Here is an 18,353-nt window from a genome sequence, read left to right as displayed (position 1 = left end):
TATATTTTTTGCAGGGTATGGAATATGAGTCATAACAATCAATAAAACTCACTTTTTTAAGTAGTCGTTGAGGTGTTTGGCCATAGATATATCACCTTTTTGTTATATTGACATCCTTCAAATATTTTCTATCTCCCATTCTATGTTTTTTTTTTAATTGATATAGTCTTAGGAACCTATTGAATTTCTTAGAAAACATTTCACTTAATTTTAATAGGATATATATAAATATACATATATACATATGCCCCATAAACAAGCCATTTCTACCTACTCGTGCAAAACAAAACAAAACAAACATAAAAACAAGGTGAAATACATCTGAATGCTCAGACAGCCAGGGTAGCTGCCATGAGGAAGGCAGAATTCCTGTAATAACTATGTATTAGGGATGTGAATGAGCTCCTATGTTAAATTTTTAATAATTTTAAAAAGTCACATTAATACATGGATTGGCCAAAAGATGACAGATTAAATCTGAAGCAATACTTCAATCAAGCAGTTACTGATTTCAAAGAAGAAAAGAAAAAGTTTGCTTAAGGATCACACATTCTAGAGGAAATATAAGATATTTGGGTAATAATAAATATAGCCAGTGTATTTAACACATTTATTATATCCCTTAACTGCAGATTTGCTTTCTATTGATATAAGAATCACAAAGTGAATAATAATTGACCTTAATTTAAGAGTTAGGAAGAGAGGGTAGCCAGGGTGGCTCAGCGGTGTTAGCGCCGCCTTCCGCCCAGGGCCTGGTCCTGGAGACCCAGGCTCGAGTCCCACGTTGGGCAACCTGCATGGAGCCTGCTTCTCCCTCTGCCTGTGTCTGTGCCTCTTTCTCTCTCTCTTTCTCATGAATAAATAAATAAAATATTTAAAGAAAAAAAAAGATACATGACCATCTCAGCATATGCCACAAAGTCATAGGACAAAATTTAAAAATATTTCTGATTTTTAAACCTTAGCAAAATAGTAGTAATTGACTTTTTAAAATATACTTGAAAAATGAACCTTTTTAGTTCATAACTTTCTAATATTTCATTGGAAACATTACTGAAACGGATATTAGAATCGTTTCTGTTGAAGGCTATTAGGATTAAAACAAGCCCAATATCTTTTTTAAAAATACTGATTTAGGACAGCCTGGGTGGCTCAGCGGTTTAGCGCCACCTTCAGCCCAGGGTGTGATCCTGGAGTCCCAGAATTGAGTCCCATTGTCCCACTCCCTGCATGGAGCCTGCTCCTCCCTCTGCCTCTGTCTCTGCCTCTCTCTCTCAATAATAAATAAATAAAATCTTTAAACAAAGATAATGATTTAGAAGTGCTGGCCATTGCAAGAAGAAAACAGATGTTTAAAAAAAAAAGAACTTTTATTGAATTAAGCAAAATTGCATTGGGGAAAGTGTGGGTTGATGAAGGAGGTTGATGTGAGGTTGATGGAGGCAGATGTCATATGTAGAAAGGCATTGGCCACTACTAGTGATGGTCAATTATTGGAAAGTCCATGGAGAACCATTTGGAGTCTCAGAGGACATCTCATGAATGATTCTGATGGTTAGTTATAAAAAAGTTTTTCCTAATAGTTTTTTCTCTTCTAATTTTCACACAAGAAATTGCTAAACATTATTTCCATATCCCATGTTGCCACTTTCATTCATGGAAATGTTCTGTGAATAGCTTCCATCTCTCCTTTTTTGTACTTGTTGCAGCAGACTTCTGCCTGTGGTCCCAAAGGTGTCCTAGCTGCCTCAAAACCAATGATAGAATTAGCAAAAGTGTAATCTTTCTTTTCAATTCCATTGTGTATTTTTGTCCTCTAGCTCTACAGGTAGTAACTCTTTATGTTGAATCTAACAATCTTCAAAATAAAACATAGGATCCTACCCATATCCCTTTCTCCCATGAACCAGAATGGTATCTTTCATTCTCCATTTCCATGTCTTTGGACATTTTTATTTGCCTCTTGTGCTTAGTTTCCTGTTTTGTAAACTAAACAAAGCAAACAAACACAATTGAAACCTTCAAACATATTCACTAATACAAATGCATATTAGTGTCTCGTACCACGCTCCACCAGGCCAACTACTCGGGCCCAAATGAGACAATCTCTTACAGGGCCATTTATTTAAAAAAAAATAAATAAAAGTATCCATTAGACTAAGTAATAATCGAATTTCTACCCATTAAAGAGACTGAAAAAAATTCATCATATGTGTAAGTTTGATTTTATCTGTGTTACTACAAGAACATTTTTCTTAAATTAAAACTCTCCAGATTATAAAAGGACTATGTATTTATTTTGGAAATTGTGCAAAAGTACAAAAAAGAGAATGTTAAAGACTCATAATCTACCAAAGTGAATGGCTGCTAACATTTTGTAAGTATTGGTGTGTGTATGCATTTGGTAATTATGTGTTTGCACCATTTGAGAAGTTGATTTTGCCCCTTTGTTTTGAGCATTTTTCCACATCTTAAATATCTTATGATAATTTGATTTTATAGTCAGTATCTTGGTTTAATGTCATATTTTAGGTCTATTTATATTCTGTTTTCTATAGGTACAAGAGTTTGGTGCGCTTTATTCTCTATTGAGGTTTTGCTTAAACATAATTAAAACTTGATATCATCAATGTTAATATTTCAGATGAAATTCCTATAATCATTATTTTTTATATTTAGATGAAGTTTTATTATCTTATTAAAGTAATTACATCTATGTTTTACTGGATACATTGAATATTACTGGTTCTTTATTATAAAAGGTCCCATTCTAGGATTTTAGGATTTGAATGATCTCTGTTATTTGGAGTGTGCCACTGAGTACTTGTTTTTCCTAAATAAAATGTAGATGGCATATTTTATGAGACATTTCTCTAAGAACAACTTTTAAAATTTATTTTTAATTGTTTTTACATTTCTGCATAAAAATCAGATTGGCTCCATCTAGAAATCTTGTTTTACAATTTTCATTATCTTTTGGCAATCTTACTTTCAGAGAGTTTGAAGTCAGCCAGTTATTTTCCCTTCTCATAGGTACTCATCGGTTTTTTTCTTTTTCTTTTTTTCCCTGGAAGCTCATGGAAAGTACATGAAACCCTTTCACAAAGGCATATCTGAGTTCTGGTATCTTTTAAGTAATGTTGAGTTCAGTCTTCTATGAACTTTTCCTATACATAAATTCAATTATTTAGTACAGAAGTATTTTTAATTATTAATTTAAATTATTAATCTACCATTTTACACCTGTCATCTTTGTTCCTTCCTTCTGGGTTGGATCATCTTAATCAGTATTCTATCTTTTTCCTCATTTGCTTCTGAGATAATTACTTAAGACTGTTATTTATTTTATTAATGTTATTTTCCTAAATGCCCAATCTGATGATCTCATCTCCTTTGTGGTTTTTATTTAAGCAGTCATACAGTCATGCTCTGTCTTTTCTATTTCCTAATCAGAAAGTAATTAGTCTTGCATAAATTTTATTGAATTGTTTCGAGAACTTGAATAAGACATTTTCTAAAAGTTCTTTCTTATTGTAGCATCGTTTATAATTGTCTTTCAGAGTGATTTCCTTTCTATTAAGACACAGAGTTTTCATATAGCTCATGAGTTCTTTTTTCTTGTTACTTACTTTATTTTGATACCCTGGTATTCATATTTGAAATGCATTCTGTTGATATATTGAGATCCAGACAAATGAAGAGGAAAAATATTCAATTTCCTATAATTGACTGATCTACTTCATATAGTCTGTTTGAAGATAAAGGTAAGGTGGCTAAAACTCAATATAATTTGACTAGAAAGTGTCTTCTCTCCTAGGTGTTCGTCATGGCTTTCTTAATTTGGTAGGTAACTGTTTCCACTGTATATTAGCATGGTAATCATTCTTAAAAAACAAATTTAGCAATGTGTTTACTTTTTGCCTGTTACGGATATAAGACACAAACAGCAGCTACAGCTACCTAAGGCAGAAAATCTAAAATGTCCAAGTAATAAAGACAGAACAAGTACCAATGGTGCTTGAAGGAGAGATGTGTTGGACTAGCTTATTCAGAGAATGCACTGGAATTTTAACTGGGACTTGAAAGAGGGATTTGGTTTCAGTAAGTGTGAGGAGCAGTTATCCTAGTAAAGGGAAAGGAATGGAATTCTGAACCTGAGAAGCATGCTAGAGAGATTTAATGCATTGCTTATTAGGATTGTTCATCATGATGTCTACTCGAACTTCAGCATGTTTGCAGCTAAAATTTGGTTAGTTATTATTTTTAAGGCAATTAGTATTTTTGGATAACTGTATCTTGAATCATTCTTCTATAGTGAGTTTACAATGAAATCATGCAATTTGAGCAGCTTAAATTGAAGGTTTTGAGAATATCAGCTTACATCGTTTCTATTAAAAATATTTCTTTTCTCCAACTGTTTTAGGAGTTTGATCAAACAGGAAAAAGTAACTTGATCTCAATGAACTTTTGTTACCAAAGTTTCACCTAAATTTTTGCTCTATACAAAATTGGATGTCAACATAATCTAAGAATCTGAATAACTTTAATTTAACAAAAGTATTTTTCTTGTTTGTACTGATAGTTTTCCGCAGCATTAAACTACTGTATTGAAAAAGAAAACATCCATTTACATGAAAATCCAATGATGTGTAAATACATTGGGCATTATCAACTACTGACCCTAATTTCTTAATATTTAATATTTTCCACTACCAACAATGTTGATTTTTCCAGTTTAAAATAAAATCAAAGAAAAACATTTTATTCAAAGGGATTATATTAGGCACTTTGTTTTTATCTGTTTTTGGATAATCAAGATATTGTGACATCTTGTAAAGATCCAGGGAAAAAATTAGAATCACTGAGTTTTGTTGGATAGCAGCATATTTTTAGTAGTGGATTGAATGATATGTAGCCTTATTTTTTTTTTTAATTTTTATTTATTTATGATAGTCACAGAGAGAGAAAGAGAGAGAGGCAGAGACATAGGCAGAGGGAGAAGCAGGCTCCATGCACCGGAAGCCCGATGTGGGATTCGATCCCGGGTCTCCAGGATCGCGCCCTGGGCCAAAGGCAGGCGCCAAACCACTGCGCCACCCAGGGATCCGATATGTAGCCTTATTATGCAAATTCAAGAATACTGTGTCATCATAACACAATATTTACACTAGATAGAGTAATTCTGACAAAACTTATTTTCTCTCCCCCACAGATTAGGGTTTTTTTTTTTTTTTAAGATTTTATTTATTTATTCATGAGAGACACAGAGAGAGGCAGAGACACAGACAGAGGGAGAAGCAGGCTCCATGCAGGGAGCCTGACGTGGGACTTGATCCTGGGTCTCCAGGATCACACCCTGGGCTGAAGTCAGGCGCTAAACCGCTGAGCCACCTGGGCTGCCCCCAGATTAGGGTTTTATATGTTTCTGATCATTTTTAGTCTGAAACAAAATAATTTGCTCAGAAAGGTCTGTGATTTCTCTTACATGTTTAAATGTTATTAAATCCTAAGAAAGTGTAACATTAAAAGTATTGAATTTAAAGTCAAATAAATGCATGTGCAAATATGGGCTTAAATAGTGATAAATTGTATAATCCTGGGTAAATGATTTTGTATCAATTGTTTGAGTAAATCTTTCTGATAGAAAGTTTGAGTAAATCTTTATGATAGAGAGTTTGAGTAAATCTTTATGATAGGAACAAATACATTTAGATGGACATAATATACAAATCAAGGAAAATTTTATAAAACTGCTTAGAAGTTGATGTTTATTGAGAATTCATGTTAGATGGTGTACAAATATATTATGTTAAATTTATTTCAACCCTCTAAAGTGGATTCTATATGTATTTTCACTTTACAGTGAAGACAATGAAGGTTATATATTTTCTTAATTTGCTCTAAGGTCACATAACTAAGAACACAGAATTTAGCTTAAAATCAAGGATATTATATATATGCACACATATAATATTATATATATAATTTGCATATAGATTCTACATTGGTGTATATATACACACTAGAGTATATGGTGTGTGTGTGCATATGTATGATTCATTAATATAATATATTCACATGACTTTCTTCTTTTTTTTAATTTTTTTTAAATTTTTTTTTTTGTTTATTTATGATAGTCACACAGAGAGAAAGAGAGAGAGGCAGAGACACAGGCAGAGGGAGAAGCAGGCTCCATGCACCAGGAGCCCGATGTGGGATTCGATCCCGGGTCTCCAGGATCGCGCCCTGGGCCAAAGGCAGGCGCCAAACCGCTGCGCCACCCAGGGATCCCTCACATGACTTTCTATTATAATAGTGAATTTTATTGTACTTATCCAAATTTTCATTTCCTCTTCCTCTCTCTTCTTTATAAAGTTTTATCACTATTTTTAATTAGTAATGGGTATTTACGTCCTTTCAATTTCATTTACTTCACTGCAAAGTGAGTATATTATGACCACATTTTTATTACTTGAATATTGTATTATTTTCTTCATTTTGTTTTTTTTTTTTTTTTTTTTTTTTTTTTTAAATTTTTTACTTATTTATGATAGGCACACAGTGAGAGAGAGAGAGAGGCAGAGACACAGGCAGAGGGAGAAGCAGGCTCCATGCACCGGAAGCCCGACGTGGGATTCGATCCCGGGTCTCCAGGATCGCGCCCTGGGCCAAAGGCAGGCGCCAAACCGCTGCGCCACCCAGGGATCCCTATTTTCTTCATTTTGTATTGCGTATTTTGAAGTTCACATATCCTTAATGCCTATACAGGATTTTTCTTTAATGCCTATACATGGTATTTTATTGGCATCCTCTTTTTCCCCCAGAGACCTCAGTTCTAAGATCCACAGTCCTCCTGATCCTATCTGACTTGTCCTCCAAGTCGGCTATAGAGCTGCCATATTTCTATTACTGTGTTGAATCCACTGTTTGATTGTTATTAGACTTTCTTCTTTCTTGTCATATGCTCATGTCATTTAGAGCATGTTAAGAACTCCCATAATGGAGCACGTGGGAATAGTTTTTATGACTCCCTGTAGGTCTTATGTATTTCTACACAATACATAAGACCCTATAGGTCTTATGTATTTCTACACCTTTGTACTTAATTGATTAGTTGGCTTACCTAGAATTATAGGTTATATTTTTCCTTAAAATATTGAATATTATTTTTCCTTAAAATATTGAAGTTTTTTCCTTCCTTATTCTAGCCTCCTGGGTTGCTGTTAAGAAGTCTAGTGCCATTCTGATTGTTAAACCTTTACATATTAACTGTTTCTTCCTGAAAACTTTTACCCTTGGTGTTAAAAATTTCATGACGATGTGCCTTGGTGGGAGTCTTTTTTTTTTTTTTTTTTTTTTTTTATTAAATGTACTACTTTCTTAGGGCCTGTGGATTTTACTTTTGTGAAATGTTCCTGTATTAATTCCTTGATAATTTTCTTCTCTCCTTTTTTTTTAATATTTTAAACCCCTACTAATAGGAAATTGAACTTCCTGAATTGAGACTAATATTTTAATTTTTCTTTTTATTTCTTTATCTATATCCATTTTCTTTTGGTTCTACCCTTAGGAAAATACTTTAAGGTTATCTTTAAAACTTTATAAGTGTAAGAGTTATACTGTATTTGAGTATTTTCTTCTCTTATTGCTCATTTCCCCCCCAAATACATTGTTATTTAATTTGTAGAATATCTTCTCTGTAAGGTTTTTAATGAGTTTTTTTCTTAATTTAGTTATTCTGTTGATACATTTTTCCTTTTTCCTATGTGTTTCTGGTGGTTTGTGGGGATCAGGGCTGTTGACTCTTCAGTAAACAGACATTCATTTCATGCACTTGCTTTCATAACTGTCCAGGATCTGTACCTACCTCTCATTGTACCAAACTCCTCTGACTTCTGAGTCTAAACCGGATTCTGTAAATCAAATTGTATTTTTTTTTTCCCTAACTAGTAGTTCATTCTACATCCAAAGTAGTCTGCATCTTTCTAAACCAGGAAAGGGGAGGAACATCTGGGTGGCTCAGTGTTGAGCATCTGCCTTCGGCTCGGGGCATGGTCCAGGACTCCTGGGATGGAGTCCCACATCAGGCTCTTTGTAGGGAGCCTGCTTCTCCCTCTGCTTATGTCTCTGCCTCTCTCTGTGTCTCTCATGAATAAATGAATAAAATCTTAAAAAGAAATAAAAGCAAACTAGCAAAGGGCGAAAAAAGAATTTATGTATCTGTTTACTCCAGAGCTAAGTGTTTTTTTTCCACAGAGCCCTGGACAATTCTAAATTTAAGGCAAATAAATAAATAAATAGGAGTGGACATTGAGTTAGTAATCACAGTAAGTAATTATATGACTATCTAAAAAAAAAGAGAACAGAAAAACTGGGCTGACCTGACATGAACCTCTGTTACTGAAGCACTTACAGTAATAGTGTTTATTCATTGGGTATTTCCAGAAACCTGTACTCTAAAAACTGAGTATTCTGCTTGAATGACAGTATCCATGCTGACCTTAGAAGGAAAGAACCAGGGCAGAGACTGAGGCAAAGCCAGACTTAAAATAGAAAAGAGACTGCCAAGAGAAAAGGTATAACCATAACAGAGTTACAATTAAGTGCCAAACAGCCCCCACAGTAAACAGTACAAAATTGAGACTTGAAAGAACCTATCCTTTCTGCTTTTTCACAATTTGTGAACCTCAAACTGAAGCCTGCTAGTTAAAAGTGCCACATTATTCTAACAGGCTGCAGTCAACCATACTATAGCCAGAAATTTTGAAGAGAAACCCATACTACACACCATGATGTTACATTAATTGTGACAGATATCCATTTATAATATAGGATGAGGGATCCCTGGGTGGCGCAGCGGTTTGGCGCCTGCCTTTGGCCCAGGGCGCGATCCTGGAGACCCGGGATTGAGTCCCACGTCGGGCTCCCGGTGCATGGAGCCTGCTTCTCCCTCTGCCTATGTCTCTGCCTCCCTCTCTCTCTCTCTCTGTGACTATCATAAATAAATAAAAATTTAAAACAATATAATATAGGATGAGACTAACTAGAGATTTGCAGATATTTGAAGAAAATTGAGAACATGAAAGGAGCAAGGTGAAAAAATAACAATAGCCATAGATATAACAATTAATTTAGAAAATAGAAGCAAGGGGAATCTCTGGGTGGCTCAGCGGTTTGCGCCTGCCTTGGGCCTAAGGCATGATCCTGGAGTCCCAGTATCGAGTCCCGCATCAGGCTCCTTGCATGGAGCCTGCTTCTTCCTCTGCCTGTGTCTCTGTGTCTCTCTCTGTCTCTCATGAATGAATAAATAAAATCTTAAAAAAAAAATGTGCCTTTAAAAAAAAAAGAAAATAGAAGACAAAATAATACTTACTAGTATTTTTAAAGATTTGTTTATAACATTTATTTTTTAAATTATTTTTTTAATTGGAGTTCAATTTGCCAACATACAGCATAACACCCAGTGCTCATCCCGCCAAGTGCCCCCCTCAGTGCCCAAAGGAGCATCGGTCTATATATATTTTTGGTAAGTAAATAAAACATCTAAGAAATAATAAAAAAAGATAGTTCTGGAATTTTGAAACTTATTTTCTAAAAACAAACATAAAAATGCAGAAATTAAAAACACAAAGAATAGGGATACAACCCAAAATATTATTATAATAAATAGGTTTAATTAAAAAGAGCAAAATTGTAGTTCTACATGGTAAGGGGCTTAGAAGTCTTCACTCCATCCTAACACAAGTAAAAAACTATAAAGACTGAAAAATCAACAACTCTTCTGGAATCCATAAGAGAGGTGACACGGGGACAATGCTGTCCCCCAAAATGGAGATACAGCCCATAAAATGCAGGGAGTCACAGCTCATAGGAGCAGAGATTTGCCGGCAGGAACCACAGCAGGAACCAGGGATGATATAGGAAAAACTGGACTGTAATTGGTGAATTGAGGGACGTTGTGTGTTAAGTTCCACATGTAGTCAGTAATAGGAAAGAGTCCACAGTTTTGTGAGTTTTACTTTGGGAACTCAACCAGCTTCTCACAGTAAATATCAGTAAAACTCTTTCATGTTTCTGGTGGGAGAGGGGAAAAGGAACCATTTTTGGAATATTCCAGAGTACTCTGTTCTTAACCAAAGTTACCTCAGGTGAAACTGCTTAACCATTAAGAGCCTGACTGACCAGAGGGAAAGATATAGCCAATTCCAGACCACTCTAGCCATGCAAAAACTTGCATGTGGAGTGGGGTAGGGCAGGGCAAGGTGAGGCAACTGAAGAATACATGAATACATATAAAGTACGCAGTCCAGAGGTATAGACTCACTGTAGAAAATTTCCCTCCCCCAACACCTCACCAGCACAGCACTAAAGGCCTATTTAACATGGTTCCTTTCACCTAGTACATTATATGCGGCTATCAAGAAAAATAATTACAATCATTACAAGCAAAAGGCAAAAACACAATTTGAAGAGACAGAGCAAAGCATACAGGGAGAAATGGTGAATTATCAGACCACCATGTTATGCTAATATGCTAAGGGATCTAATGGATAAAGTAGACAGCATCCAAGAAGAGATGGACAATGTAAACAAAGAGATGAAAATCTTAAGAAAGAAGCAAACATACAATTCTATGTTTTAAATATTGGTTGATATATGCAATTGGTTATATAAAATATATTGGTTAAATATTGGTAAATGTATCAAGTATAGCCTAATACTGGATGTAAGATATGACATGTTTAATGAAAGGTATTAATTAAAGGATTAATGAAAGGTATAGCATATGTGTAATGGGAGTATCAGAAGGAGAAGAAAGAAAGAAAGAAACAGAAGAAATATTTGAAACAATAATGACTTAGAATTTCCTCAGATGTCAGTCACCAAACGTAAGATCCAGGTAGCTCATGGAACACCAAGCTAGATAAATGTAGGAGGGAAAATTAAGCAAATAAAACTCCCCCAAACTACACTTAGGCATATCCTTTCCAAATTACAGAAAATTAAAGATAAAGAAAAAATCCTGAAAAGGAGAAGGAAAAATATATCTTATCTATAATAAAGCAAAGATAAGAATTACATTTGAGTTCTCAGTAACCAAGCAATAGGAGAGTGAAATATTTGAAGTATTGGGAAGGAAAAAGTAAAACAAAACTAGATTTCTGTATTTTGTGAAATTATTGTTCAAAATGAAAAATATTTCTCAAACAAAAACTTGCATGTATATCTGCCTAACAAGAAATGTTAAAAGATGCTCTGTAGAGAGAAAGAAGTAATATGTTAGGAACTTGGATTTTAAAGAAAGATCATTGAAGGAGTTAAGTCAAAATTTAAAAAAAATAATTATTTTTTATCCTCATTTGCTCTAACAGCTAAGCTATTTGAAATATCAACTCTGTATTAGATTATGTATAATGTGTGTATATATATGTATACATATGTAGCTTACATATAATGTGTGTATATATACACACATATACACATACACATATATATATACACACACACACACACACAGAGCTTACATAAAAGTGGGATATATGACAGCAATGAAGGAGGGAGGCATTAGGATTATTTTGTTATTACAAAGTACTTACACTACCTGTGAAGCATTATGTTATTAGAAATTGGACTTGGATTTGTTGTGAATGTATTTTTGCAAACTTCAAGGCAACCACTAAAAAAAAAGTTAAAAAAGGGGTGTATATCTGATGTACTATTAAAAGAGAAACAGTGGAATAATATAATATGTTCAATTAAAATCAGAAAAAAACAGCAAAAAAAGTAGAAAACAAAAATAAGAATGAAGAACAAGGGCAACAAATAGAAAATAATAACAAATGTGATAAATATTAATCCAAGTATATAAAAAAGCATTTTAAATGTCAGTTAACTAAATTAAAAACAAATAGTGATTGTCAGAGTGGATTTAAAAAACAGACCCAACTATATGCTATCCACTAAAGATATATATAGATTAAAAATAAATGAATGGAAATACTGAAGAAAGAAAGAGTAGCTATATTGATTTCATGCAGAGAAGACTTCAAGGTAAATTATAGGGATAAAGAAGGACATTCTGAGGAGATTAAGAATTACAGACTTCCCTTTACAAATAAGTAAGCCACAGATGAAAAGTACAGCATGAGGTTTGTAGTCAATAAGATTGGTAATAACATTAGTGGCAGATGGTAACTGCACTTACTGTGGTGAGCACTGAGTAATGTAAAGAATTATTAGGAACAAAAGAATTATTAAATCATTATGTTGTACATGGCACTAATTTAACACTATGCTAATTAAAATACAATAAAATTTAAAAAAAATAATTGTAAAGAGGTCAACATTTCAAGAAAACATAACTCCTAATGTGTATGTACTTAATAACAGTGGCAAACTGCATGAGGTAAAAACTGATAGAACTGTCAGGGGAAATAGATAAATCGACTATCATAGTCAGAGACTTCAGCACTTCTCTATCAGATATGGACAGATCCAGCAGGCAGAAAATCAGTAAGGACATGGTTGAACTAAAAAACACCATCAGTCAACTGGATATAATTGACATATACAGACTACTTCATCCAACAAAAGGGGAACACATTTTCAAGTTCAAGGTAACATTTACAAAGCTAGACTACAATCTGGTCCATAAACCATACCTTAACAAGCTTACAAGAATAGATCATACAAGGTCTACTTTCAGATCACAATAAAATGAACCTAGAAATTAAGAACAGAAAGATAACTGGAAGATCCCCAAATATATGAAAATTAAGCAACATACTGCCAAATGGCATGTGGCTCAAAGAAAAAATTAGGAGAAATTAATACATAGTTTGAACTAAATAAAATGAAAATACAATTTATCAAGTAATATGGAATGCAGCAAAAGCAGTGCTTATAGGGAAATTTGTAGCATTGAGTGTATGTATTAGAAGAGAAAATGATAATAAATAATTTAAATTTCCACCTTAGGAAATTAGAGAAATAGAGCAAATTAAATCCAAAGTAAACAAGAAAGCAAGCAAGCAGAAATCAATAAAATTGAAAACAGGATATCAATACAGAAAATCAATTAAACCAAAATTTGTTTCTTTGAAAGAACTAATAAAATTGGTGATACTATAGTCAAGTAAACTAAGGGAAAAAGATAGAGGACACAAGTTACTAATATCAGAAATGAAAGAGTGGATATCACTACAGATCCCTTGGGCATAAAAATGATAAAAAAATACTGTGAACAACAGAGGGTACAGAGGTATACTACAGAAATACTCTGTATGATACCATAATGATATAAGTCATAAATTTGTCCAAACCCATAGAATGTACAACACCAAAGTGAACCCTAACTAAGGTAAACTATGGATTTTGGATCATTATGATGTTTCAAATGTAGATTCATCAATTGAACAAATGTATCACACTAGTGGGGGTTGTTAATAATGCGAGAGGCTATGCATGTGTGGGGAAGGGAGTATATGACAATTCTCTCTACTTTGCTCGTAATTTTGACATGCATCTAAATCTGCTCTAAAGAATAAAGTCTTAAAAACATTACCCACAAAGTGGAAGTATAAGGAGATTGAAGAAATGAGAGGAATTCAGGAAAATTCCAGGATGCCCAACTTCTACCAAATAGTATATCTAGAAGTAGAAAACAGATCATTGGGAGAAAGAATAAATAACAAATAGAAGATAATTAATATGATTGAAAATCCAATGAAAATCATGATATTTTAAAGGCCCACGGTGTGTTGAGCATGGTAAAAGAAGTATTAGATAAAAAGTTTTACAATTCCAAGTTTAAAGAAAAAATTCTAAAAGTTTGATTTAAAAAATGAGAAAGGAAGTTGTCTCACTTTATTATAATTAATTCCTCTGTCTACCGAACATTAAGCCATTTCCTGCTCTTGATACCTTCCAGTTCTAATCAAAACTTCTATATTTACTTCAGATTTCTGCTATACATGGTCTCTTCTGGAACATCTATTCTTGTTTATCTTTCAATATACCCCATGTTATTTCCCTATTTGAAGAATTAATATCTCTGGTTACTGATTTCATTTACTTATGTAACCAGTATTGCTATTGATATACTCACTTCTTTTTTCATATGTTCATCTCATTTTATTGTACCGTCTACCATCTTGAATTAGAAATCTGTTCTGCTATTACTAGTTGTGAAAATGTGATAAGTTAATTAGTTATTTTCTCCATATCTTAATTTTCTCATAGAAAAAGTCCTGGTGAGGCTCAGAAATCAGAGGAGTTTGGTAAAATCAGAGTTAGGTACAGTTAGACAGTTATGCCAACAGGTACGTGAAAATTGTTCTGGGATGCCTTGGTGGCTAAGTGGTTGAGTGCCTGCTTTTGGCTCAGGTCATAATCCTGGAGTCCTAGGATCGAGTCCCACATCAGGCTCAAAGGAGCCTGCTTCTCCCTCTGCCTAAGTCTCTGCCCCCCTCTCTCTGTCTCTCATTAATCTCATTAATTAAATAAAATCTTTAAAAATAAAATTTGTTCCAAGAAAATAAATAAAAGGAAAGAAAAAACATTAATAACATGAGAAAGAAGACGTTTTGGGGTGTCTATGTGGCTCATTTGATTGTCTGCCTTGTGCTCGGGTCATGATCCCAGGGTCGTGGGATCCAGCCCTGAGTTCAGCTCCTCTCTGAACAGGGAGCTTGCTTCTCCCTCTCTACCCCACTCATGCCCTCTTATTATCTCTGTTGCTATCTCAGCCTCTCTTTCTCTCTCTCTCTCTCTCAAATAATTGAAATCTTAAAAACAAAGGAAAGAAAACATTTCACTCATGAAATAACAAGGTATTTTAGAAAAAATGAACATTTAAGATATCTAGAAAATTATCTTAATAACTGCTACATTTAAAAGGTTTTAAAAATTAATTCAAGGAGTAAGATTGCTGGCACATGATATGAACTTAAAAATTACTAAGGTACTTTCTTTACCCCTGGTAGTCAGGAGTCTCCAGAGAAACAGAATCAATAGGATATCTGTATCTATACTTTTATCTATATTTCTATATAAATCTTTAGACTACCTATTATCTCTCCCTCTTTTTCTCTCCCACTCTTCCCCCTCTCTCAAACCATTTGTCTATTTTATCTACTATCAAGACAAATTTATTTTAAGGAGATGTCTCATAATTACAGGGTTGGGAATTTTATAATTTGTAGGGAAGATGGGCAAACGGAAAACCTATTTAGGAGCCAGTGCTGTGGTCTTGAGACAGGGTTTCTGCCCTGAAAACCTCCGTTTTATCTTAAGACCTTCAATTGATTGGATGAGACTCACCCATATCATTGAAGGTGATCTCTTATATTTAAGAGATGTAAATGTGAATCACATCTAAAATAAAATACCTTTACAGAAACACATAGATTAGTGCTTGATTCATTAACTATTACAGCCTATCCAAGCTGACATATAAAACTCACCATTACACTTGCTCTGAAATTATTTTCTTTTGTTTTCTAATGATGTCAAAGACTAAAGGTCATGCTTCCCAATTTAAGAAGCATGAGCTGGTTTTAAGGAGAATAAATTTGGTTATCTAGTACTTACTCTATGAAATCTTAGCCTGAGTAATGATGATTACTAAAAATGGGATTTAGGATTGCAGAAGGTCATAGAAAATTGAACATTTGTTTGCTTTCCATCAGTGATTATTCTGATCAAGAACATTCAGAGTGATGAAGTGAGAGCTAAGGCACTGGAGCATTTTCAAGTCATTCCTGGAGTTTCTAGCACTTTGTATCCTCTCTCACTCTGTTAGACTGATCTTTAAAAAAGTAATAGTCAATTTTTAAAAAATTGAAACCAAGTTTTCAGGAAGCTTTAAGGTGACCCTTTCTAAGCTGAAAGTGCCCTGAACTTTTCCACACAATATTGTACAGTTTCTAGAGAAATCACATGGGGATGCTCCTTGCTTATTCCATTATCAGTTTATCCACGTGTAAATATTTGGAGGCAAAGCTACTGAACCTTATCAACCCAAAGAATTGTTGTATATAAATAAAACTGGAAGAGGGCACAGGTTGCAGCTTTAGCATTTTATTTTGTTTTCACATTGGTAAAAGGTCTTCAATGTAAATAGATATTCTATTAACACAGAAATTAAGCCACAGCATTTTTATAATATTTTAAACACTATATCAACTTATTTTAATTATATATTGTTTAGAGGTATTTATCATCGTATTTTAGGAATAAGCCTTTTGATTTAAAACCTTTCAGGATATAATATTGTAACTAAACATTCTCATTTTAGCTACAAAATTAGACTTTGTCTATTCTTATATGAATATCCAAAAATGCATATTTAATAAAAATGGAAAACCAATTAAATTAATTCAGTAATTAATTTTTATTCATGATAAATTTGTAACATGAGAATTGATTTTCAAATAAAATCATGAGTGACACCAAGATTATTGATGTCTTAAAGCTTATTTCCACCAGTTCTTGACATTTTATAAATACTACAAAAGATATATTCAATCTAAGAATGCATTTTTCTATTTCTTTGCTGAAGTGAATGATGTCATTGTTGAACGTAAATGATTATGTCCCAAGATTAGCTAATTTTCTTAATGTCCAGTTAATACATAATCAACAGATTTGATACTCTGCTTCAACTTGAGGGGTAACTTTTTTTTCCAGGTAGGAAAAAAAAAATAAATTGCCCTTTCCAACTTCAGTTTTCCGCTTGAGCTCTGCACAGGCAATTTCATCATTTAGGATCCTATCATGTGTTTGCCCCACCCCCACCCCTGCCAAAAATAGTATTTTTCCACTCAGTCACACTTGTGTCCTTGTAGGAACTGAGGGGAAAATATCTGGGGAGGGTTTTATTAATGGAGTGCACACCCAATGTGTACTCTTACACAATTTAACCTTTGATTTTTATTGTTTTAATGCCTACTATATAGAAAACTATTTTAATGCCTTCTTTACACAAGCACTGACCTAGGAAACTTACAGCCATTATCTCTTAAAATTTCAACAACAAACTTACTTGATAGCTATAATTTATCTTCATTTTAAAGGGATGTTTAATGAAAGTCAGTGTGTTTAAGCAGTACACTTATGTGTACATGTCTATTTGGGTGACTTAAGATGTATGCCCAGCTATGTCATTATACTGAATCCTTCCCAACTCCACTGTTTATCTACAGTACTGTATAGTAAGAATCAATACTCCTAATAATGTTCCAGAGATGGCTTCTCAATCATCTGGGACCTGGTGCACTAGTTTATTGGTTGAGATAGACCTACAAAGAGAGAAACCATTTATTTTCTCATAATTATTTTTACTGCTTATGAAAAAAGAATTACTTATAAGAGAGTAGTGGGGCCTTGATTATGGTAGCAAGTATGCTATCTTGCTTTGCAACTTTTGTTATGTCATAGATTGCTTAGTTTCAGCTCCTCACATTTCTCTATCAGTAATAGTTCCTAAATTAAAGGACAATTCTACATTGGTAATTCAGTTCCTGACTCAATGATGATTTTAATCATTGCTTAAGTAAGCTAAAGTCTGGTCATGCTCTAATATTTTTACTTCCTCCAGCATCTGTTCTATTGTCTGACTGTTTTTTCTTTTCTCTAGCCCTCTTGAATTTTCTTTATCATAATTTTGCCAAAGTATGGTTGACACATATATTAGAACATTACCCTTTATTAACTTTCATTTTTAAAATATATAAGCAAGTAGCTTCATTATGTTACTGTCTTTAAAATTAAATATGTTCTTTTTTATCTTACTCTTAGTTCTAACATATTAGACTCATTTCTTTTAATATTATTTTGTAGCAGAGAAAATGAATTATTGGGATCCTTGGGTGGCGCAGCGGTTTAGCGCCTGCCTTTGGCCCAGGGCGAGATCCTGGAGACCCGGGATCGACTCCCACGTCTGACTCCCGGTGCATGGAGCCTGCTTCTCCCTTTGCCTGTGTCTCTGCCTCTCTCTCTCTCTCTCTCTCTCTCTCTGTGACTATCATAAATAAATAAAAATTAAAAAAAAAGAAAATGAATTATTTAATATTTCAAATGTCTCCATGTGCTCATGTGCTCCCCTATATTTCTCATAATCCCTTGGAATTAAGTTCATATCTTATAACTAGTTCTAGCCAATGAACTTAGAATATAAACAATGTGTTTATATTTCCAAACTGAGAATGTTAAGAGACATTGTGCTTCCTCTACCACTCTATTCTCAGTTACAGCAATGTCAGAGGCAGATGGTCCAGATAGTATAGTTAGAGAAAGACAGAAGTCTAACCATTCGATTTTATGAAAATAATCAACAAATGTTTAGAGGATTA

General features: G+C 33.7%; 1 long non-coding RNA gene across 1 annotated transcript in view; it reads left to right on the top strand.

The window, feature by feature from the left end:
• Nucleotides 1-18,058, top strand: part of LOC140636631 (uncharacterized) — a 41,089-nt gene extending 23,031 nt beyond the window's left edge. Inside the window, exons 4-5 of the long non-coding RNA XR_012033857.1 lie at nucleotides 9,453-9,526; nucleotides 17,842-18,058. This is a non-coding gene — a long non-coding RNA (uncharacterized lncRNA). The remainder of the gene's footprint in view (nucleotides 1-9,452; nucleotides 9,527-17,841) is intronic.
• The last annotated feature ends 295 nt before the right edge of the window (nucleotides 18,059-18,353 follow it).

Source organism: Canis lupus, chromosome 7 (genome assembly GCF_048164855.1).
Source record: "Canis lupus baileyi chromosome 7, mCanLup2.hap1, whole genome shotgun sequence".
Classification (NCBI taxonomy): domain Eukaryota; kingdom Metazoa; phylum Chordata; class Mammalia; order Carnivora; family Canidae; genus Canis; species Canis lupus.
Note: the sequence above shows the minus strand (reverse complement) of the source record. Positions and strands in the feature narration are given on the sequence as shown.